The following is a 23,823-nucleotide window of genomic DNA, read 5'->3' as shown; positions in this document are numbered from 1 at the left end:
TTCTAATATTAGTCTGCCACATGTAAGAAAAACTCTAAACATCCATCATGCTGTAGGTAAAAGGAAGGGTTTTTTGTTTCAAATGTGCTTGCTTGGAACCACAAAGAAATCACGCAACAACACTGAAATCATCTTCCATCTAAATATTAAACAAACCAGGCCCAGGATTGTTGTTGTTTGCTTTTTTTTTAAGGGAAAGCAACCCAACTGCTAGACTTGTCCGTCCCTTCATTTTGACAGTATTTTTATGGGGCAATGTGTTTCATAAATGAAAATATAAGGCATAATGCTTGCATTTAAAAGCAATAGTGTGTTTTTTCTTCCTTCCTTTGAACAACCTGATTTTGTAATTTTAACTGATGCTCGCTTTATAGCAAAGTTTACAGGAAAATAAAACTTTCCAAAAAAGTAAATACACATGATTCTTCTGCTTTAAACTCAACACTGGATTACCAAACTAGAGGTCTGGGACAAATCATCATCAACAACAACAAATGTAGTGTGAAACAGGATGATTGTGGTGAAATTGCAAACAAAGGAGTCCACCTGTGTCCCATTCATGGGGCTGCTTTTCAATTGGGGTAGCCTAGAAATGACTCAAACAACACCTTATCAGCAGTTCAGATAAATTGGAACTGCTGATCTGCTGATAGCATCCCATTCTCTCCCCACCCACTCTTGGCATTATACTGGGTGTGTTGCAGCATGCCTAGCTATTCATTTGAACTAAGAGGCCATTTTTGGCTTCACATGGTGGTGGGGTCAGTGAGATGGTGCCCTTGGAAGAAAGAGGCTGCCACTGCTAGGATGGTGGACAGGCCCAGAACTTTATTTGTGGGCATCGCAAAGGCAGAAGCAGAGGGATGGGGCCTGCTAGGTTGGTGTACTTTAGGTTTGCACCTGCTGGCTAACTTGCTATCATTGCGGGCCATGAATATCAGAGGCACTTGCACAGTGAGGACGTATCAGTCCCCATGCATCCATTGCTGCCTTGTGGTACCAAATTCTTCTGCCCCTTGTGCTTGTCATAGCAGAAGCCTCTCACACCTATGAAGGTGTTGAATACTGAGCCAGATCCTTGATCCATCTAGTCTAGCCCTGGAAGCCTCTCTAAGGTCTCAGATGGAGCTCCTTTCCATCCCTGCCCATCCCTTTCCATCCCTTTCCATCCCTGCCCATCCCTTTCCATCCCTGCCACCTCAGGCCTTGTAGCTGATAACCAAGTCATGCCATTAGGTGATTTCAGACCAGACTTTCCCAGCTTTGTGTCCTTCAAGCATTTTACATGGTGGATAGGAGTTGCATTCCAAAACCTATGATAGACACCAGGTTGACAGGCACTGCTTTAAACTATGAGTGATGGTCTTACAGGGAGAGGACTGTTTAGAAAGTAATCTGCATTACTTTATCTATTTCAGAATAGGATAATCCAGTTCCTAATGTGCTTAGGAGCCCTCGTGCTCATTCTGCTGTGAGACACCCTGGATTTCTGCCCCAACATCTTGCCCTGATGCTACCACTAACTAAATCTGGAATCTATATCATGCATAGCCACTGAGCTATGCCTCCTCATTTTACTTCACAAGGTATCATTATTGACTGCTGGCTCTGGTTCTTTTTTTCCCCCAGGCCACAGCACTGAGGTAACTTTTAATCTTTGTGAGAGTACAAAACAGCATTTGCTTAAGCTCAGATCATCCAAATCTCTCAACTATTTATCTCGCACAACATAAGCATCACCATTAATATAGTATCACAATTGCTAACTATAGCTAATACAGCCAATGACAAATAAAAATATTTTGCTTTGTATGGGAGGCTATTTCCGCGACTGATAACAAAAAGTGTAGAGCTCTGACATAGAATAATGAGATTAATTTTAAAAGCAGGCTCAGCTTTAGACATCATGTCCAAAGGCAATGACATGATTATTGTTATTGTCTTGAAAGAAAATTAAAAGTTTGGGTTGATGGAAAACAAACCTGCTTGAGACACTCCAGTGACTTTGGCGATTAAGCAAATGGAAGAATTGTGTATAAAACTGATGGGTGAAACAATATGGGGCATGTTTTAAGAGGATTTTCTAGAGATCGGATAAATGGCTAATATTGATTTTATTGAGATTCCTGCTGTTAAAACATTGCACAGTGAGCCCAGAATTTCCCAGAGCTTGGCTGCTTGGGAATCTGAGTTGACTTTGCCTGTCAAGCAAGCTGAAGGACACTGAGCAGTTAAAACTATTTTAATCTTATGTTCTACCTCAAATTTAGGATGAAGCTAAGGCATTAGGCCTGCTGAGAATTTCCTGTGCAATAGAGTGCATTCCCACTTTTTAATCTTTTTCTTTTTATGCATTATAACAGGATTTTCATCACACAGCACACAGCTTGGCAGTACCATACACTGTTTCGAACACATGCAATGTGCAACCACAACGACAGATGCCAACAACTTTTTGTTTTGTTTCTGAATTTTCTGGGTTTTCCACAACAGAAACATCAACTTCAAATTGTGTTAAAAGGCAGAAAACTTCAGCAGTTTTATTTTATAGTGAGATGGGTTGATATTTCCTAGAAATATAGTCTAGGAATAATATAATAAGCTGGGTTGACCTAAAAATATGCATGATTTGAGAGGTGGCAACTTTAGCACAGTATTAGAAGCATACATTCATTCCGTTGAGGTCCTCATTCGAATTCATCTGTAGGATTGTACAGTGACTAATTCAAATAATTTACTGCTTATGCTGTACAGTATTAGGATAACTTATGAATTATACTACGTATAACAGCTCTAAAAACTGGAACATATGGCAACAAACTCTATGTGTTCCAGAAGCCACAAATGAAATACTGCTACTCGTATATTAGATATCATAGCCCTGACTCTTCACATAATACGTAAAAAAGACATGCCACATAGATGATTTTTAAAGTTTGACCAAAAAGTGGCTTTTCTATTTGTCGTCTATTGAATAAATAAAGTCAGCATTACATTTTTTAAAAATACTGAACTTTAAATGCTCATTGTCTTATATGGGTAAAGGATGATGCACCATTTAATGACTGCAGATGTTGTTTCCCTGAAATCCACCCCTCCTCTCTCACACACTGCAAGCATTCTTAATGCCATTTTAATGGCAACTTTGTGTGTCAGATGCTTCTTCTTTGCCGCAGAATGCTGACAGAAAATTCTATCATATATTAATATAGGAAAAACCACAGAAAAGTTGTTTCATCTTCTTCCAAGGCACACATTTTAAATACCAATTTAAGAAAGCAACATTCATTCCCTCTAAGTACTGTTTACACCGTTCATGGCCTTGCCGTTTCATCTTTCATTACTTACAATCTTTTTCTCCTTCCTGATTACTGGCACTTCTACCGTGTGCCTATGCCTACCTTTTGTTAGCAAAACACAATACATACTGTACTAGCATACAGATTAAAGGTCATTGATTGTGTTGTTTCACATTCGTATATGTACACAAGCTAGCCGATGGACTGATTTTATCAGATGCATTCAGCTGCGGAGGAAGCTTGGGTTGAAGAGACAGACAGATGAGGTGAAGAATGGGCAAAAAAGTATCTTCCAGCTCAATCCTATGAATAATAATAATAATAATAATAATAATAATAATAATAATAATAATTTATTATTTATGCCCCACCCATCTGCCTGAGTTTACCCAGCCACTCTGGGTGGCTCCCAATCGAGTGTTAAAAACAATACAGCATAAATATTAAAAACTTCCCTAAACAGGGCTGCCTTCAGATGTCTTTTAAAGAGAAGCTAGCTGCTTATTTCCTTCACATCTGATGGGAGGGTGTTCCACAGGGCGGGTGCCACTACTGAGAAGGCCCTCTGTCTGGTTCCCTGTAACCTCACTTCTCGCAATGAGGGAACCGCCAGAAGGCCCTTGGCGCTGGATCTCAGTGTCTGGGCAGAACGATGGGGGTGGAGACGCTTCTTCAGGTATACAGGACCGAGGCCGTTTACTCAGAAGTAAGCCATCTGTGTTCAATGAAGCTCACTCACAAGAAAGTGTAGGTTTAAGATTGCAGCCTTCATAAAATAAAAAGATGATAGATATTAGATAAGTATGTGGGGCTACAAGAAAATATATGCTGATCAATGGGGAGGGGGAAAGAGACCCAAAGCCTAGGTTGAAGTAGTGGAAGAAAGAATCTGGGTTGCACATTTTCTCATATGTTCAGACAACTTCACCCGTTCTTATTCCTTGCGTAAGTGCATGAGCTTCCTGCTACTTTCTCCTCCTAATATATTCATCTCGACCATTCTTAGTTTTTCTTGCGGAAGCATCAAAAGGATAGATTTGGCTATTCAGGTTCCAGAGAAACTTCAGTATATTTAAAGTCAAATATCCCAGTTTTTGGATAAACTCTAATGACTTGGAAAGCCTTTATGATTTCATAGTCATTTACCTTGAGGTAACATTTATGGCAGCTGATATATCACAATTTATAGCTGGTCATTCAAAGCTTGTGTAGATGAGAAGCACTGCTGTTAGGAATATACCAATTCCTTTCCACTTTCCCCTGGTCCTAGCCAAGAGAGGTAGACGTGATCTCAGAATCTTGCAAGAATGGGTGGGCATAAGTTCCTCACTGCTGATATATACCAGGAACTGATTTTCAAAACCAGTTTTGATTGGTGAAATGTAGTAAACTCACCACTGGCTTTGTATATTCTCACATGAACTGACTTTGAAGCTGCCCCATCTGCAATTAGCACCTGGAGAGCACACAGGTCATCTGAGTACAGACTTCCCCACCATGATATTTATTTATAAATTTGCATCTAGAAATACAAATTGGAAAATGCAATTTGTATGCAAGCTGTGTCCTCTTTCACCCTTTTTGGGGGGATGGGTAAGTGGCCGTCTGAGGAAGACAGGCAAACTTGGCTACAGAGCCCCAGAATAAGACCCTTTTCAGGAAAGTGTGTAAGCAAACAGTCTCCAGGCTTTTTCATATAATACAGTTGTACCTTGGATCCCAAACGTCTTGCTACTCAGATGTTTTGGCTCCCAAACGCTGCAAACCCGGAAGTGAGTGTTCTGGTTTGCGAACGTTCTTTGGAACCTGAACATCCAACAGGGGCTTCTGCAGCTCCCTATTGGTTGCAGGAGCTTCCTGGAGCCAATCAGAAGCCGTGCTTTGGTTTCTGAACATTTTGGAAGTCGAACGGACTTCCAGAACAGATTCTGTTTCACTTCCAAGGTATGAATGTATAGGTACAACACTTTATAACCTATACTGTATAGATCTATTGTTAAATAAAAGTGGTTTATTATGGAGACAAAGCAGACTCAAGTAACATGAAAAATAGTGAAGAAGCAGAAGTAATAATAACAGGTGCTTCTTCATTAGTTCATTAAGGTCTGGGATCAAAACTGAAAGTCTTTTTGTTCAAGCCACTTTACACAAAGTCTGCATGGTCTGTGGACTCTCCAGTTATGGAGCAGATCACTTACATCATATTAAGTTGTCAGGCAGAATCAAGGGGAGCAGATTGATTCCTGGACTTGCCTCTGTTTATAAAGCCTACCTTTCAGGATTGGGCAAAAGGCGCATATCTAGCCCCGGCAATGTGAACCAATCAATATCTTACAAGTCAAAGAGAACAGACAAAGACTGCTAGAGGAAGTGCTTATAAAAAGCCAATTAAGAACTGAGCAAGCCATGAGAGATGTCAGGCACCAAAGCTAGGTGACTGCAGCTCTGCCCGGCAACAAGGTGGACGGGATTGAAACTGAATCTCCACGAGGTCAGATGGGTGGAATAACAATTACCAGAAAAGCTTTGTAAGGGTAAATGGCGGGAGAGCACATCACAGTGTGGGGAAAATTGAAATACATGGAGAAAATGGAGCATACACAGCCTAGTTAGAACTGGCTACTTTGCAAGTTATTCTGGCTCCCCAAAATGGAGTTTGGGGTGCTATTTTTTTTTTTAAAAAATTAGACATTCCAAGCAAACTACAGGGTATGCCAGGTTCCATGCATTAATCTCTAAAGTGCCTCAAGACTCTGTTGTTTTAACTGCTCTTAGTCATTACTGGAGCTTTCTGTGCTTTCTTGGGTTGTTTTACTGAGTCTCAGCACAACCATCCAGTACTACAAACAGATGGGCATTCAGCCGCCACCTCCTGGACCAATTAAAGAAACTATAAAAACTGGGCTTATGGGATGTCAGAGTGGAACTCAAAATATCCAGCAGCAACTGGCTATGCCCCTTTAGGGAGGTCTGCTTCATATTTTGAAAGCCATGATTAGTGGGCTATCAGTTCACTTCAAAAAAATTATTTGTCTCTAGTTACAATTGCCCTTTTTATTTGGTTCAGCTATTTAACTTTCTGTCAAAACTCCTCTCGTATCTCCTTTTGATTATGAAGATTAGAGTACAAAATTCTAGAACCTTCTCTAGGTCGGAAGTGTGGGGAACGGGGGAGGGATATTGCCTACAAGGTGACAAAGAGTCTGAAGAGCAGCTTTAGAGGCATTTTTGCCCACTTTATTGGAGTTTCTCTTTCACTCTGCCATCATTTATCTTCTATGGAGAACACAAAGCATTAGGCAACAAAGTACAAACAAGGGCACTTTTAAATCTGCTAGAGAGAAAAAAGTACTGTACCAGTAATTTCAAGAGCACTTTAGAGAGTGTTTGCCTGATCCATGTCTAAAATCCTCTTATACACCTGTGTCTAATTTAAAACAAATAATTATGTAGGCAATTGCGCAGAGGCTGCAGTTCAATTAAGATCCATCCATTCCACCTATATGTTAGATTCTTCCATTTCCTTTTCACGTGCATTTTTATTATCATATTACATATGCTTTCAAATGGTAATTCTGATCATCATTTAGCAAGCATAGCTTTTTCAGAAGCACGATTTCAGCCAATCTGGCTTTGAACAGCAGAAGTGACTGGACAATTTTTGCTTCTGGACTGCTTTAAACTTCATGCAGAACATGATATGGGGATGCTGTGTGTGGCATATCTTGTATTAATAATACATTTTAAATTTAGAAATAATGCCCATTGCCACTTTTAGCTGCAATGGTTTTTTTGGCAATGAACTGAAACCCTTTAAGGTAGAGAACAAAAGAAATAATATTCAGTGTTCTACATGACACTTAGGACCTGCAGCAAAATGTTGCCCTGCATCCTCAGCCCCTAAGAACATGAGAAGAGCCTGCTGGGTCAGGCCAATCCCTCTGGTTGGTTCCACAACCAACTGTTCTAGGGCACAATCATTTAGGGTATCTATAAATTTTACTCTTTGTCATGACTGGAACACATATGCAGCCAGCCCGTGTGAGGGTACTTGAAGTCACCCTTCAGTATAACATTTCCACTTTTGGATGCTTCCTTTATTTCATTCTTCATCTCAAGATTTCCCTGAGCATTCATTAGTGGGAGATCGCACATCCTTGGGACTAAATTAACTTTTCTTTTCTTTTTTAAGTTTAATACTTTTCAATGAACTGTGGCTCACATAGCCACGCTGAAAGCTCCCCCTCTTTTTTGTGCAGTACCTCCATTCAGCACATATCACCGGAGCTGGCCGTTTTATGATTAGGAAAGTGAAAGAAAATGAAGCAACATTTCGTGATGATATTTATTTAGATTTGGATTCTGCTTTTCAACCTGATGGACTTCAAAGTGGCTTTGGGCATCAAAACTGCTTTGAAAAGCACCAGCAGTAAACTCTAGTCCATAAAAGGAGAAAAGGCCTGAGGAGTCAGCTCTATCAATCAACCACATACTGTGAAATAGATAAATAAAGAGCTAATACAACACTCAAAATGCCTCGAGGCCAATGAGAATAGGGTCAAATTAAACAGCCTTTACAGTAGGACAGACAGCCTGTATTGCAAGGGTTATATGAACCTACAGATGGAAGGAATTCCACAACCGGAACGCCATGGCCTGGCGTTTGCTAAGCGTGCTGGGAACTGTAGCTCTGTGAGGGATAGACTAAAGTTCTTGGGATTCTTTGGGGGAAGATGTATGCTTTAAGTGAATGGATATACACAGCCACTATTCTGAGCCACCACTAATCTCATGGACACAGAGCAAAGGCTCAGTCAATGGCTTCTTGTGGGTGGTGGTGACACTTGGAATACAAAGTGAAAACCCTTAGCCTTGTCTCAAAAAAGCCTGTGGTAGAGCTAGAAGAAATGCTGAAAGGGCAACTAAAACGATCTGAATTTGAGGGGAGAACAACATTGCAATGCTGTGCACATCTAATCAGAAATAAGCCTTGTTGAACGGCACTTACTCCCATGTATAGGATTGCAGCCTATGAAACAGATGAACTTTAATATTTTTTTTGTGCGGTGGGGGGCGGTATCAAGGTTGAAGATAATGCCTTCTAAGTGAGAAGAGAGTGAGCAGAGATAAATGGTTCTCTTTCAAAATGCTAGAACTCCAGGCCAACAGGAAATTATTTTCAGTAACTATCATTCCTCATTTGTAAGCGTTCCAGAGCATCTGGCTGGCCATAGTTTAGAGTCAGAGAGTGCTCATCAAAATGGACATAGGCCTAATCTAGCAAGACTATTTTTTCCTATTCTCTGAAAATACTACAAAAAGCCAAACTTTATTGTATTCCAAGGCACATGGTGAATTCTTGTCAAACTGTAATTCAAGCACTCAGCCATATTGCTGATCTCTTGACTTTTACAGTACTTCAGTATGATCTGGGGGACAAAATGCTGGAAAAGAATCTCATACCCTTCAACATTTTTCCAATGAAAGTAGGGACGTCGTATTCCATAATCATGATGATGATGATGATTTTATACCCCACCCATCTGACTGAGTTGCCCCAGCCAGTCTGGGCAGCTTCCAACACATATAAAAACATAATAAAACATTAAAAAACGTCCTCATACAGGGCTGTCTTCAGATGTCTTCTGGCTCAGGGTCACATAACTATTCCAGACCCTCCAAGTATCCCTATTTTCCAGGGACAGTTCCAGGTTTACAGAAGCCATCCCGGTTTCTGTTAGAGGGTATGGTAAATGGACCCCTGACCATTAGGTCCAGTCGTGACCGACTCTGGGGTTGTGGTGCTCATCTCACTTTATTGGCCGAGGGAGCCAGTGTACAGCTTTCGGGTCATATGGCCAGCATGACTAAGCCACTTATGGCGAACCAGAACAGCACATGGAAACGCTATTTACCTTCCCGCCAGAGCGGTACCTTTTTATCTACTTGCACTTTGATGTGCTTTCGAACTGCGAGGTTGGCAGGAGCAGGGACCGAGCAACGGGAGCTCACCCCGTCGCGGGGACTCGAACCGCTGACCTTCTGACTGGCAAGCCCTAGGCTCCGTGGTTTAACCCACAGCGCCAGCAGCATAGCTTGGGTTGTCAGCACCCGGGGCAAGGGAAGTAATTTGCGCCCCTAACCCCTAACCTGCCACTGCTGCCAGCTTCTTCTTGCTGCTGCCTGGGCTGGGGTATTTACGGTAAGGTAGCCACGGCGGTGGCGGGTCCGTGTCAGGTGATCTGAGGCGAGTTGCCGCTGGAGCTGCCGCCCAAACGACGCTGCTTGCCCGGAGGAGGAGGAGGAGGGCAGAGAGGCGAGGAAAATGCAACATGGCCCAGCAGCTGCAGCAGCAGTGGCGGCGGCGGGGCTGTGAGGAGCCGCTGCCTGCCGGACGCCTTCAGCCCGGACGCACGCACAGCTCGTTGGTTCCGCGAAACATGGGGCTCTGCTACAGCCTGCGCCCGAGGCTCTTCAGCGACTCCGGAGGCAGCGAGCACGCCCCCCCAGATGTTGCGCCCGGTGCGCCCGGCCCCCCCTGCACCCCCAACGCTACGCCACTGCACAGCGCCACCCACGTCCCTAGAGGGTATGGTAGGATCTCCCTATTTTCATCAGAGGTATATTGGAGGATATGGAGTTGACAGGTATGCATACATGGAAAGGCTGGAAAAGTCAGTCTCAACTTTTCATCTGTAAATGGTCCCCTCAGCTGGTTTTTCTGAGAATGATTAATAAAGCTGGTAAAATTCACTGCATGCTAAGCATGGACAATAAGCAAATACTTTCTAAAATACTGCTTTAGAAAGCATTATTCAACCTTCAACACTGAAGGAGGGAATGCTTTGAAAACAGAAGTGTGAGGCTAACTGTGCAACCCTATGATGTCTACTCAGAAATAAACCCTACTGAGTTCAATGGGGCTTACTTCTGAGTAGATTGCACTGTTAGGAAGTGCAAAAGAGACACACTTACTCCACTGGTTATCCAACAAGGCCGAACTCCTACGCAGACTAGAATCTCGCGTTTTGATACTGTGATCCTGGATGGTTTCTCTGCTCCTTATTTATCAAAGGAAAGCTAATCATAGTGCCTCTCAGGTATGGGTGTGCTGCCTTGTTTAAAGGTGTCGCTGTGCATGCAAATGAGGATAACAGCTCATGGAGATGACTCAAATGAATTAATTTCCTGTATCTTTTGAAAACATATGTTCAGAGACAAAGCAGGTACATGGACTGAACCAATATTTCTTGTGGAGCCATAGCAAACGCTTGAAAAGAATAGGCTACACTAGGAGAGAAAATTGATCTGCCTTGTGTTGCATCCTGTTTTGGTCAGAGGGCAGGAACCTCCCTCCCCCACCTGACGTGCCAGCACAGCTAAGTCACAAAGGAAGGGCTTTTCTGCATAATACTATTACCTTCCTATAACTGTCATGGTGTTGCCACTTGGACCAGCGTAACATCCTGACTGCAAGTGGACAATAGGGTTTTTTTAATTAAAAAAAAGAGAGAATCAAATATATAATTACCCATGGTTTGTTCACACGTTTCTTTTCTTCTCGCTGTCAGTTACAGTCAAAAAATTTTTGTGGGGATTACACTACAGAAACCTGCAGACACTTAAGAACAGATAGAATCAGACCTTGGAGCCTTTTGAGTACATTGAGGGCATGGTGTCCTTAGCCGAGAAGACTATAGCTCTCATAAGCAGAGTTTATCATGTAAAAGGCACTGATTTCAATCTTTTACATGTCCAGGGAGGGTTAGGAGAACTTCTGCCTAAAGCCATTGCAAATCAATATAGACAGGACTGAGCTAGATGAACCAATAGTCTTTCTCAGTGTAAAAGAGCTTCCTTGTATCTGAAGAACAGGCCACAAGAATCCCAACAGCAGGAGTATACAGTGGTACCTTGGGTCAAGAACTTAATTCATTCTGGAGGTCCGTTCTTAACCTGAAACTGTTCTTAACCTGAGGTACCACTTTAGCTAATGGGGCCTCCCACTGCCGCTGTGCCGCCGCTACGCGATTTCTGTTCTCATCCTGAAGCAAAGTTCTTAACCCGAGGTACTATTTCTGGGTTAACAGAGTCTGTAACGTGAAGCGTCTGTAACCCTAGGTACCACTGTACTGCATACTCTCAGAGGTAATCAGTCCAAGAAGCCTGTCTTTCCAAAGATAACACACCTAATTTTAAACTTTCATTCTTAAACATAATGCCTTCTTGAATCTGGATTTAGATGCTGGCTCGTATTTTCCAACGTATTAGTCGTAAGGATGGTGGTTAGAAAAGAGTAGGCAGGCTTCCTACCCAGGGACCTCTGCGGGAACAAACTAAAATCCACGGGGAGGTTTTCAAGCTGTGGGTTGTGGGTGTGTAGCTAGTGTTCTCTATAGCCTTTCTATATAGTTTGTAGGTACACTTATGATCTGGATCGCACGTAACACTAAGCCAAACTATGGCTTAGGGATCTATCAACAGTTTGTTTTGGAAAATTTGGTCCAGGGCCTGGTTATTTACCCCACACTCTAGTACCAAACCACTCTACACAATATAAAGAGTAGGTTGGCCAATTAATGTCCACCCTTCAATTACCTTAAAGCCAAGCCAACCTAAATTTTAAATGAAGAATCTGTGATCTTGGTGATGGATGGTCACTAATATATATTAAGCAGTAAAAGGACACCCTGGTAGTTCAGAGCCTGGTTGAGCTTCCTAAGTAGACTGAGATAAAAAGGCAGTTAAATAAAGGCTCTGTCTGATTTGTAAACTGAGCAGATTTAATCTGGAAGTCACTGAGGAGAAATAAATGATGGATGTCATTTTTATGGTATCATTTTTCTGACCAGAGTTACACTTTAACAGTTTCACTGACATAAAATAGTCTCTAAGAGGTACCTCACGTCTCATTAGGTAGAATCTAGTGCTATTCTAAAACAAAACAAAAAAACCTTACAGATGCTAAGATAGAGATCAATTAGTATTATTTAATTTCTCTAAACAGAGAAGTTAACTTGTTAGAGATTTTTTTTTTAAAAAAAAAAGTTAATGCCATGATTAGGTCACTGTTTTCCCAGATATGTCCAGTAAAAAAATAGAGGTTGGATTTCCATAAGCACGAATAAGAACTGAACACTAAGAGTTTCCTTAGCATCATCCTGAATTATGTTTGTGAGAGGAGTTCACTGCACAAAAGAGTAAGGTTCTTCTAGGGTTGAGTGAGCCATATTTAGCTGTTGCTGTTTCTAGCAGCAAACTCAGGTAGTGAGTGCCAACAATATTTAAGCCGAAACAGGAAAACAGGAGGGAGGTCAACATGCTTGAGGAAACCTTAAAGTTTCCAGAAGTACGAAAACACACACCACCCACTTTCAAGAACCTAAGAATGTAACCCCCCCCCCCAAAAAAGCGGTCATTGAGGACTGATGTTCAGTATTTTTGAAATGTTGAGTGTCAGTTTGAAAAAGAAAGAAACAGAAAATGGGTAAGATTAGAGCACCCTTCTTCAGTTATTTGTAGCATAAAGTATACTGGAAGAAGATATGGCTGGCTGGAACCTTGAAGATGAGCAGTTTTCTTAGAGGTGAGGTTTCATTTCGTTCCAACACCTAATTGTGCATTATGCGATATATTACTGATATGTGATATTGATGTATGGTTAGATAATATAAGAGTGGGGTTCTTCTGCTACTCCTGTTGGGTTATTTTAAAATTCCATGCAGATCTGGACATAGTGATCTACTGTACTCCATCATATAGTTTTGTAGTGATGCAAACAGGTAGATGAAATGTGCATTCAGTGATGTAACATTAACCCTTGGGAGGGGACAATTTTCACCAGCAGCAGATGCTACTTAACTCTTCACCCTTTCACCACCCTAATGTTTCTTCTTTAGCTGCCGTTTCCCTGGCTAGGGTTCCAAACCTGTGTTTACATCACAATCACAAGGCTAGAATCCCACTGACAGCTTAGAGACAGTTCCTCATTGCAAACCACTCTCTTTTGAGGTTGCTTTGGAGTGGAAAATCAACTCTTCAGCTAGCATTACATGCATGGCTAGAATGTAATTGGTAGCTTGGCCCCAAATTGTCCCTGAATGTAATCATTTTGCTTCTTGTGTTCCTGCTGTTTTAAAATAGCTACTGTCCTCCTGACGTGACGCACCATCATGTATTCCTCAAATGAATCCACAGAGTCCCAACCACAGTGTGTCATAACTAGAGGGTGCATGGACTTCAAAAGGGGGCCAGCAAAGCAAATACAGATAAGGCAAGCAAGTGAGTCAAGCCACAGGCTAGCGATCAGGGTAGTATCTCAAATGAATAGCCAGTTCAGCTTGAAGGAAATTGCTTGCTGAGCCCCAAATATCCTTATAATTAAAATATAGAGAATGTAACCAAAATATAGCTGGAACTAAATCTGGTTGGTTACTTCTATGAACTGTTGCGTGCTCAGCCACAGAGTCCCCTCTCCCGGAGCACCTAACAGCTGAGAGGTAAAATGAATGGACACAACGACTGTCTGGGATTCAAACGGCCACAACTTTATTGATTTCAGATATAGGAAGCTTTGGTATAGGCATTGGGCATGTATCCCTCTCAGCCCCCCACCCCACCCCCCACCCTGCTGGAGGACTGAGGCATGGCAGGGTCTATTCAGGGGGTGGATCCACCACAAAACACAAGTTTGCGCAGATGGCCCCCAAACACTGAGGGAAGCTCTATAACCCGCTTGCCCTATGAACCTGGCTCTTGGACAGAGACTTCCCTCCAAACCCCTCTAACAGGGTACCCTGTTAAGACTGCCACAGAAAACGGGGTGGGTGAGTCACCACTTCACCACACCCTGATTGGATGAATGACAATAGGATTCCACCCAAGTTGTGACTAGTGCTATGGGGAAGGCAAGACCTGCAGAGCAGGGAAAATTCCTTCCAGGCTCTGAATATGGCAACCTTAAAAAGAACACAGCAAAGCCCGACTAGCTGAGAAGAAATGGTTAGAGCATTAATCAGCTGTTCATGAAGAGAGGGAAAGGGTGGGTGATGCTGCCGGCCGACAGGATGTTGTGCTGAGTGGTTGGCCGGGCTAAGTAGATGGCCAAGCACACACACACACACACACACACACACACACACACACACACACCTGGGCTGCTGCAGACTGGCTGATTTGAAAGCACAGGTTTGGTGGGAACTCGTGAGCCTTTGTGGTAGATGGAGAGGATGGGGAAAATATAAAAAAATGGTGCTGTGCGTCCAGGCAAAAGAGAAGGCACCATGTCGGGTTGCAACTGTAGCTCACGGGAAGATGGTAAGCAGCCCTTACCTACCATATATGTTGATTTACCTGTCTATGTACAGTTTAGACAATTCACTCAATTTTTGTCTGACCTTTACCTTATGTGGAAAAATGTGCTTATGAAGGCATATGTACTGTGTGAACCAGGTAATCATAGATCTGTCCAGCAGCCATGTTCATGATTGTGTAGGAATGTTGCAAAGATATGCATCTGTTGTTACATAACTTTTTGCTGAACTTTCTGCTGTTTATTGATTGATTGATATTTATTTACTTAAGAATTCAGACACCACTTTTCTTTATAAGATAAAGCCAAAACTTTAAAAAGTTTTTAAAACACCATTCAAACTGCAGTAAGAAACAGTTCAGATTACTAAAATCAATTTCATACAATAAAACAAAGAGCAGGATAAATCAATTCAACATAAAAACAGGGAGAACAAACTTTAACCCATGCTTTTGTGGTTGACGTGGGGTGGCCTTACCATGTGGCAGAGTGAGATCTTAGGTGGCAGATCTGGGTGAAATATATTCGGAGTTGAGTGTGGATTTCATGCTCTTTATTCAGCTCATAGTAGTGAGGCGTGCCAGTTCCCCCGAAATGTCTGCTTTATATACATTATTTACACAATGGGCCCCACGTGATTGGCTAATTCCAGGATTCTCCTATAGGTCAATCAGGTTGCGGATTCACTTCCACCTGGAGTTGGATTGGGTGGCTCCTGTGGACCAATCAGACTGCTGCATTCTGGATCCTATTGTTCTAGGACCAATCAGAGTGCTGCATTCTGAATCCTATTGTTCTAGGACCAATCAGAATGCTACATTTTGGATCCTATTCAGCTCAGTACATAACACTGGGGTACATTAAATGCTGCCAAATGGCCAGTAATTGAACTTCTCATCTTTTCAGGTAAGCTACCACTTCAGTTTTGCACCATAGGCTTCAAAGTGCCTTGTGCCAAGGCTATGGTTCACTCATTACTTTTCTCCACTTGAGCTTCCTCCCTGCCAAGGGTGACACTGTTTGTGAGAAGAAAAACTGTATTGTGTGACACGAATGAACCTGTGACTATTAATGGCCTCGTATTTCAAGCAGTGCCTCTAGAACTTCACCCTTCCCAGATATTCCAAGCCTGAGTGCACATCAGAGACCAGCCACCTGTCTTTCTCAGTGTTTGTTTATCTGTACCTTACCTGATGCTGAACAGCTTGTTTGGTTACTGTTGAGGTCACTGACCTACTTTTTCCATTTCTCCTGAGAAGATCATAAAAGTTTTCAGTGCCTTGAAGGTAAAATGCCTAACAACAGGAAAGTTTCATAGTTAATAATTTCACATTGATCTGTCTGTCTGTCTGTTGTTGTGTTTTTAATATTTGTTGGGAGCCGCCCAGAGTGGCAGGATCAAACCCAATCAGATGGGTGGCATATAAATAATGAAATTAGTATTTTTTAGTAAAATTGTCTATCTGTCTACGTATGTACTATATGATTCTGTAAGCAAATGGTCCACATCTCAGGAAAACGATGCACTGGGCACTTACGTTACTATCTCCCAACAGTACATTACAAATTTCATTTTAAAAGCACGCTTAAACTGGCCACTTTCATTTTGAAGAAAAAGCAGCCAGCGGGCCTCAATATAGAATATGCTCTAAACAGCCCTGAGGGTTCTGTTTATAACTTTGAAGGTTAAACAGCTGTGTGTGTGTGTGTGTGTGTGTGTGTGTGTGTTTGGCAGCAAACTGGTGCAGGACCCCAATTCAGATTAAAACTGCATTCTGGATCAAGTCTCTGTCACCGCCTTTTCTTCATAAAAGGAGCTGTTTGGGTTTTTTTTTTAAAAGCATGTTATTTATAACATATAATTTTGCTTTATGTGACAAAAAAAGCAAAAGAAAATAACTTATAAAAATAAGGTTTTTTGATAATTCGACAAAATAAATGATAAAGAATGAGGGAGTTGTATCGCGTTTTGCTGTAATTTGCTACATGCGTTTAACTAATATGATTAGAAAACCTAGCCTAACTTGGGAAGGTTTTTTTTATTTTTTTAATCTGTTGCCACTTTTGTGGTTAGAGAATAGGGCCTCCATTAGTAAAGAATGACAGCTACCGGTATATTAATCAGCCCTTCGTCTTATGGAAGAAAATAGTAAATGACAACACAGACACTGATGAAGCAAGGTACTAGCAATGTGGTAAGCAGGAGGGTCAGATCCGTAAAGGAGGCTTTTACAGTGGGAAGCTTAAACTCCATTCTGCAATAAACAAGCGACCAGAAGGCTGGTGGGTGCGTAGTGTGAATAAATGACATGGAATATTTTGCTGGGTGAGAAATTATCTTGGGTGACTTGGGTGTCTAACCAGAAAGGAGGTAGGTACAGGGGATCCAAACAATGGGAAATGATGTCTGCTTAGGTGAGGGTCTTTGCTATTAGGCAGAAATGGTCTTCCATTTGAAGAGGAGAAAGTAGATAGGATTTTAGCCTAGCATAAATATTATTAATAATTATTTATTAATTTTCTATTAGCACCCTTCATCTGAAGATCACAGGGCAGTTTACAACACACAAAAACTCACAAAATGCATAACACAACAAGAATAAGAATAAAACATGAAAGTAGATATTTATAGAAGAACTCTTCTTCGCTTATTCAGAATAGCCAACGAGGGCTTACCATGGGTAGCCAAACTAAGGCCCCGGGGCTGGATCCAGCCCAATCACCTTCTAAATCTGGCTCGCAGACGGTCCGGGAATCAACATGTTTTTACACAAGTAGAATGTGTCCTTTTATTTAAAATGCATCTCTGGTTATTTGTGGGGCATAGGAATTTGTTCATTTTTTCCCCTTCAAAATATAGTCCGGCCCCCCACAAGGTCTGAGGGACAGTGGACCAGCCCCCTGCTGAAAAAGTTTGCTGACCCCTGGCTTAGACTATGTTAGGGCATGTGCTACCATCACTCTAACATCCCTGGGTGTGCCACCCCTCCTTATCCAATCATTCAAGTGTTGAGTGAAGCTCTGCATGGACATTCTAACCACACATTTGACTGAAAGGAGGATTCTAACTCTTCAGCTGAATGCAGTTATACTCTCCATGTAGACCTTTGAGCTCAATGGTTTAACTACACAAGGTCTCTTCCAACTCTACAATTGTATGGTGGTCATGCAAAAGGGTTACAGATCCTGGGTTTAGGTACATGGGGAGATTAGGGTAATTACAGAACTGGAATATTAACTAGAAATGCTCTCATTGTTTAAGAGAAATATTTCATTTCAAAGACAAATAAATCATAAACTTTCCACCGGTCACAGCAAGGATGGTTATATCTCGGAAATGAAAAGAGTTAGACTGCCTCTCCTTGCCACTTGCCATAACAAGTGATTATGGAGAAAATTAAGTAAACAGTTGTGGCCACAAAAGAAGTATTCAGAGGGAGATCACTTGATCGCTATTGTTTTTGCTTTATTCAATGTTCCAAACCCAAATAATACACTGGATTAGTTATGGGGAGATATTTTGGGGTAAGAAAAGACATTGTGTAGGGAAGGGTGACATTGCTTTAGGTCTGTTGGCCAAATCTGGACATTTGTTTTTGTGGTTGTTGGATTTAACGTTTATGGTATGTTATTTCTGTATGAAAGAATAAAATAAGATAAACTGGAGGGAAACAGAGTGAAAGCTCAGGAGAGGGTGGGGCGTGGAGATGTTGTAGGCAGGTGCAGCATGCATACACTCCATGCCCTTACCCAGCTGAAATCTTCACAGATCCTTTTAAACGCACAAGCAGAGCTTATTCAAGAAATACTTCATGACAAATTCTCGTAGCCCACATTAGCCAAAATTTATACAAAGTCAAATGCCCAATACAGGTTGTTACAAAGATCACCTAAACACTGTCATCAACAAAAAGAAACAGCACTAGTATTATTATATCTATGAATTGCTTCAATATTTTGCAGTCTACTGCATTCCCACCAAGGGAGGTGACTCTTCCCGGTCTCTTCTGGAATGGCAAGGTGCAAACCTGAAAAATAATGCCTTCATGCCAACCAGAGAAGACAATGCTAACATGCTCAGAGACGTTAGTGATGAATATCTCCTCATCAGTGATCATGTTAGATTACAGCCTCGATCACTTTGATCCCAGTCTGTACTTCTGCCAAGAGGATAAACATGAAAAGCAGCCATTTGTAAAATTTGCATATCAGCTTACACAAGAGTTACCAGTGACACTGCCTGTTAGTAAGCTCAAAATAACATAAATCCTGCTTCCGTCACCATTATATTTCATTATTAAGATAAACTCAGCAACGTAGGAGTTATGAAATCTTTTTTAAAAGGCTGTCCATATATACTCAGCAGCTAATTATAATCCTCAAATGTTGAATTGGATATTGTAGTTTTGCCTCATTCTTTATTTGACACAGATGGCATTTTATAGTAAAACTACCCATGAAATGATAGTTTTGTCTGGGAAAGCTTTGGTACAGCATAATTGACACAATGCATTTTCAGGAGCTTCTCCATTTGGCACTGGCACTTACTGCTTTCATTGAAGAGAAAAGTATGTCAGAATAATTTAAAAGGAGAGGAGGAATGTGATTGGGAAAAGTGACTTGGGCGCTGAACCAGTTAGAGGGATGCTTCCATTTTTTGAAGGCGCCTGTTCCCCCTTGGATACAGAAGCATTTCCAGTGCCTGTGGATAGGAAATCGAGGAAGGGGGTGAATGCAAGTATTTTATCAAGCAACTTCTATATAACAGCTTTTAGTTGTTTTTTTTTCAAAAAATAATCAAGCAGTATTGAAATTTTACGAAATAAATATTGAAATTTTAGAAATCTAAATACCGTCTGATTTCCCATCCTAGGCACCATTAATATCCCTTACAGCCTGATATCTCCACATGGGTGTGGATAAAAGCCTTTGTCTACCAATGTCCTGTCAGGGTGCCTTAAGGTACTTAACCCCCAGACCCAACAGGCGAAATCTTGCACTATTATGGCATGCAGTAATGCTTCTGAGTACCAACTGCTGGAAACCACAGGAGGCCATAGTGCTATTTTGCTCAGGTCCAGCTTTCAGGTTTCCCTCAAGCATCTGAATGGCTGCTGTGAGAAGAGGATGCTGGTCTACATGGGCTATGGGCCTGATCCAGCAAGCTCTTCGCATGCTCTTAGCTACAGCCAACCTTTGGAGGAAGGATTGAGCAGCAGGCATTCAAGCCATTTTGGTTTGGGGGAGGGCAGGGTGTTAACAAAAATCCTTGGGAGCTCCTTGGTACATAGAAGGGGAAGGGAAAATCAGGTCAGATAGCCAAATGCATCTTTTCAGGCCCCTCAATCTGACTCTCAGGACTCTCTCCAGGCCACATCCCTCACTAGCCCTGCTTCACACAAGCCTACCTGGGATGTGTCCTTGAACTCTTGTTCGCCTGGATGGAGGTTAGAGAAGAAAGTGTATAGAAACTAGCCTATTGCAGAGGGCACAATGATTCACATGTGGTGGACCTGTAAAAAAATAAGAGAATTTTGGGGTATAATATATAATAAGCTTAAGAAAATTTTTAAATGTACTTTCCAAAAATAAAAGCCTGAAGCCTTTCTGTTGGGTATAATGAGTAATGATATTCCAAAAAATGTAAGGAAAAGTTTTATGTATGCAATAGCCGCAGCAAGAGTCTTAATAGCAAAAGGTTGGAAAGGAGAATCCTTTCCTACTAAGCTGGACTGGCAGACGAAAATGCTTGACTATGCTGAGCTAGCAAGAATGACAGGAAGACTTAGAGATGTTTCAGAACAAACATTTAATAGAGAATGGGAAACTCACAGAGTTTATCTAAAAGAACATTGTAAAAATTTAAATTCTTTGGTAAGTATGGATTGACGCCTGCATGACAGTAGGAAATAGTACAAAATCAATACAATTGAGACACTGTAGGAGAGACAAGGGAAAGTGTGGAGTCGAACACGCAATGTAGGAACCACACTGGGGTGATCGGAAGTCACAATGGAATTTTTTATGTATGAATTGAATTTATTGCTTTTGGTAATATGTATGGATTTTGGATTCTTTTTGCTGATTGTTTTTCTCTGTTAAACAAAAAAGCATTAGAAAGAAAGAAAGAAAGAAAGAAAGAAAGAAAGAAAGAAAGAAAGAAGCCTACTGCACAAAGGTAAAATGTACATGAGTTTTTCCACCCACTTTTGCCTGTAGGCCTACCCTACCCATTGCTCGCATGTGGCCTCTGGAAGGTTGACCAGAAGGCAATGTGGGCCTTGGGCAAATAGGTTTCCTGACCTTTTGCTTTGTCTGCCTGTTTGCCCATTTTTCCAAACAGTGTATCCACATGTGGGACTCTTATTTTGTGTGTGTGTAGATAGATAGATAGATAGATAGATAGATAGATAGATAGATAGATAGATATAGATATATAGATATAGTGATGAGCTCTTAGCCTTCCTTGACAACTGAGCTAGTAGGCATGTTGGTCCTTCAGAATGAAAACAGTGAAGCCAGTGCAATTTATTGGGCCAAATTTAGTCATTCAATGCTGGCAGCAAGCTATCACGTCATATGAATCTCCTTTTCTGTGCTCAGGCGTGTTTGGCACAAAGAAGATGGTGCATTACTGCAATGGTCTGCTGCTTTTTCAAAACAAAGAAGTGTGAAGTTGAAGCAGATGCCGTGTTAATTAGATTATGGATAGGCAGTGCTGACAGGATCCAAGTTTTTTTTAAAAAAAAGTCCAGAGGGAAACCAACAAATGAGAAATATAAGCTACCACTGGGAACTTGACAACCAAGAGGGAGTCATGGAATAACAAGAGACAGGAATTAACACTATTGGTGTCTCATATATATGCATCTTTAAGGATCTATGACAGGGATAGATAACCTGTGCCCCTCCAGATGTTGCTGTACTACAGCTACCAACATCCATAAACGTTGGCCCAGCTGGCCGGGGCTTAAAGCACACCCATGATTAAAGGAAACCAAGCCAAACAACATCACAGGGGTATGGAAAACAGTTTGACCCTCACAGAGCTACAATTCTCAGCACTCTTAACAAGCTACCCTTCTCAGGATTCTTTGGGAAAGTCAGGTGCTTAAAATGTACACAGCCTGTGTTTTACAGTACCTTGTTGGCAATAGAAAGGATATGTCATGTGTTGTTTCTTTCAGCAAGCAAAAGATTGCTTAACTGATCTTGCACTTTGATGGGATATCAGGAGAGACAGACAGGATAAAGGAAAGAAGACAGTACTGGCATTACTTTTTTATCACTTGACTGCCTGAATCCAAACTTTTTTGGCCTGCTATTAAAAAAACCCCCCACACTCCCCCCCCATGTGATGAACAGCCCATTATTTTACTTTGAAAATCTGGTCACTCAAACTGCATCCCGCTTTTTGAAATCAAGATTTTGAAGGCTGCCTAGAGTATTATGCAGAGAATTTAGTAAGAGCATTTAAAATCCCTTCCAATTTCATTTTAAATCCTTCCATACAATTGCACCTTACTTTCTCAACCCAATTACTCTGGATTATTTTAAAACAATCACATTTCCTGTGGACCAGATTCTTTTGATACTCTAAGCTGCATTCCTTCTCTGGTCTCCTTAGAATCACACACAATCCACCCGCCTCCCTCCACCCACCCAGTCACTTTGGAAACAGTTTCAAGGACAAACATTGTAAAACTATGAACACCTGAGACGTCTTCAGATTGTGTTCATTCCTGTGTTAGCACCTCAGTAGTGCCTGCCTTTCATTCTATAATAAAGAGGCATACAACAGTTATTCCATCACTGAATTCAACATAGGAAGAGTAATATTCCAGTTATCACATTTTGATTTAGAATCATAGGACCATAGAACAGTAGAGTTGGAAGGGATCCCAAGGATCATTTAGTCCAACAACTTGGAATCCATTCTCTTTATACAGAATGGCACGCACACATTGCAAAGCCATTCTGTAGCTGTTTTTCAGTGGCGTGGAGCACCATGCTTAGGAAACAGCAAGGAGGTATGTTAAAATCCATCTTTAATGCACGGTGCCAGATAAGACATTATTGCTCCGCTTTAGTTCCAGTCTATAATAACAGCGCCCCACCTTACAGGGTTGTAGCACATAAACAGAATGAATAGAAATGGCAATCACAATAATTTCACATGACTGAGTCCTTGTTCCTCCTTTGTCTTTTCTTCTCCTCACTTCCTTTTCATTGTTCATCTGTCTTCTTAAATGGTATTCCATTCATTACTCTGTTTGTGACCTGTCCAAATAAAGACCACAGACAGAGACACAATTGTTTAAAATTTGTTCTGCGGGAAATGTCTTTTCAGTTCCGCAAATGGTTCTTAGTGTCCTTTGGAATTTCAGTGAGAAATTTGGTACCCAGAAGAGTGCAAGTTTAAAATGCATGGGTGCAATCCAGATAAAGTTAGGCTATTTTAAACTTCATTGATTTCAATGTAAGAGAGTTAAGTGTGTGTTCAATTTTGACAGGATTGCACCCAAGTTAAAAAATGATAATTGCATTCTGGGTTAGTCTTTAAAGTGTGCTATCATTGATGGGTTATGATCAAATATTTGCTTGCACATTGAAATCCCCCTCCCATTTTATTTTTGTATTCCACTGAGTTAAAAGATTCTGGCAACAATTCAGCAGAAAAGCAAATGCATTTTAAGCTAATTGATTTAAGCAGGACATATGAGATCCATGACTAAAACTGCAGCTTAAGTCATGAGAATGAGTCCTATTGAACACAGTTGGACTTTTTCTGAGTAAACCTGAATAAACACAGATTTGGTCTGCATCTCTCATTCCACAGCTTTCAGTGGGAATGAGTTGCAGATAATTTCGGATCGTTGCAACCATAACTGCATACAGAATCTCTATGCATTAATTTCTTTATAGCTACTCTTTTTCATCTTTCAAATGTCTTGATAGAGATCCTTAGTGGTGTGAAATTACAAAAAAGATAGACAGAAGGGAATAAATAACGCTTACAATGGGATACACAAACAGAAGGCTTGATAAACAGAAACCTAATTTTATTTGCTTAAGTATTTATTTGCCTTTTGGCAAAAATAATTAGAACCCCGTCCCCCACCTCTTTCCAGAAATTAGAATCAACAAGATTGTTTTCCAGGTCTACATTTGGAAATGACCCAAGGATGTCTATGGGGGGGGGTGCACATCAAA

Source organism: Podarcis erhardii, assembly GCF_964252035.2.
Source record: "Podarcis erhardii genome assembly, chromosome: 8".
Taxonomy (NCBI): Eukaryota; Metazoa; Chordata; class Lepidosauria; order Squamata; family Lacertidae; genus Podarcis; species Podarcis erhardii.
This window is presented reverse-complemented; position numbering follows the sequence as displayed.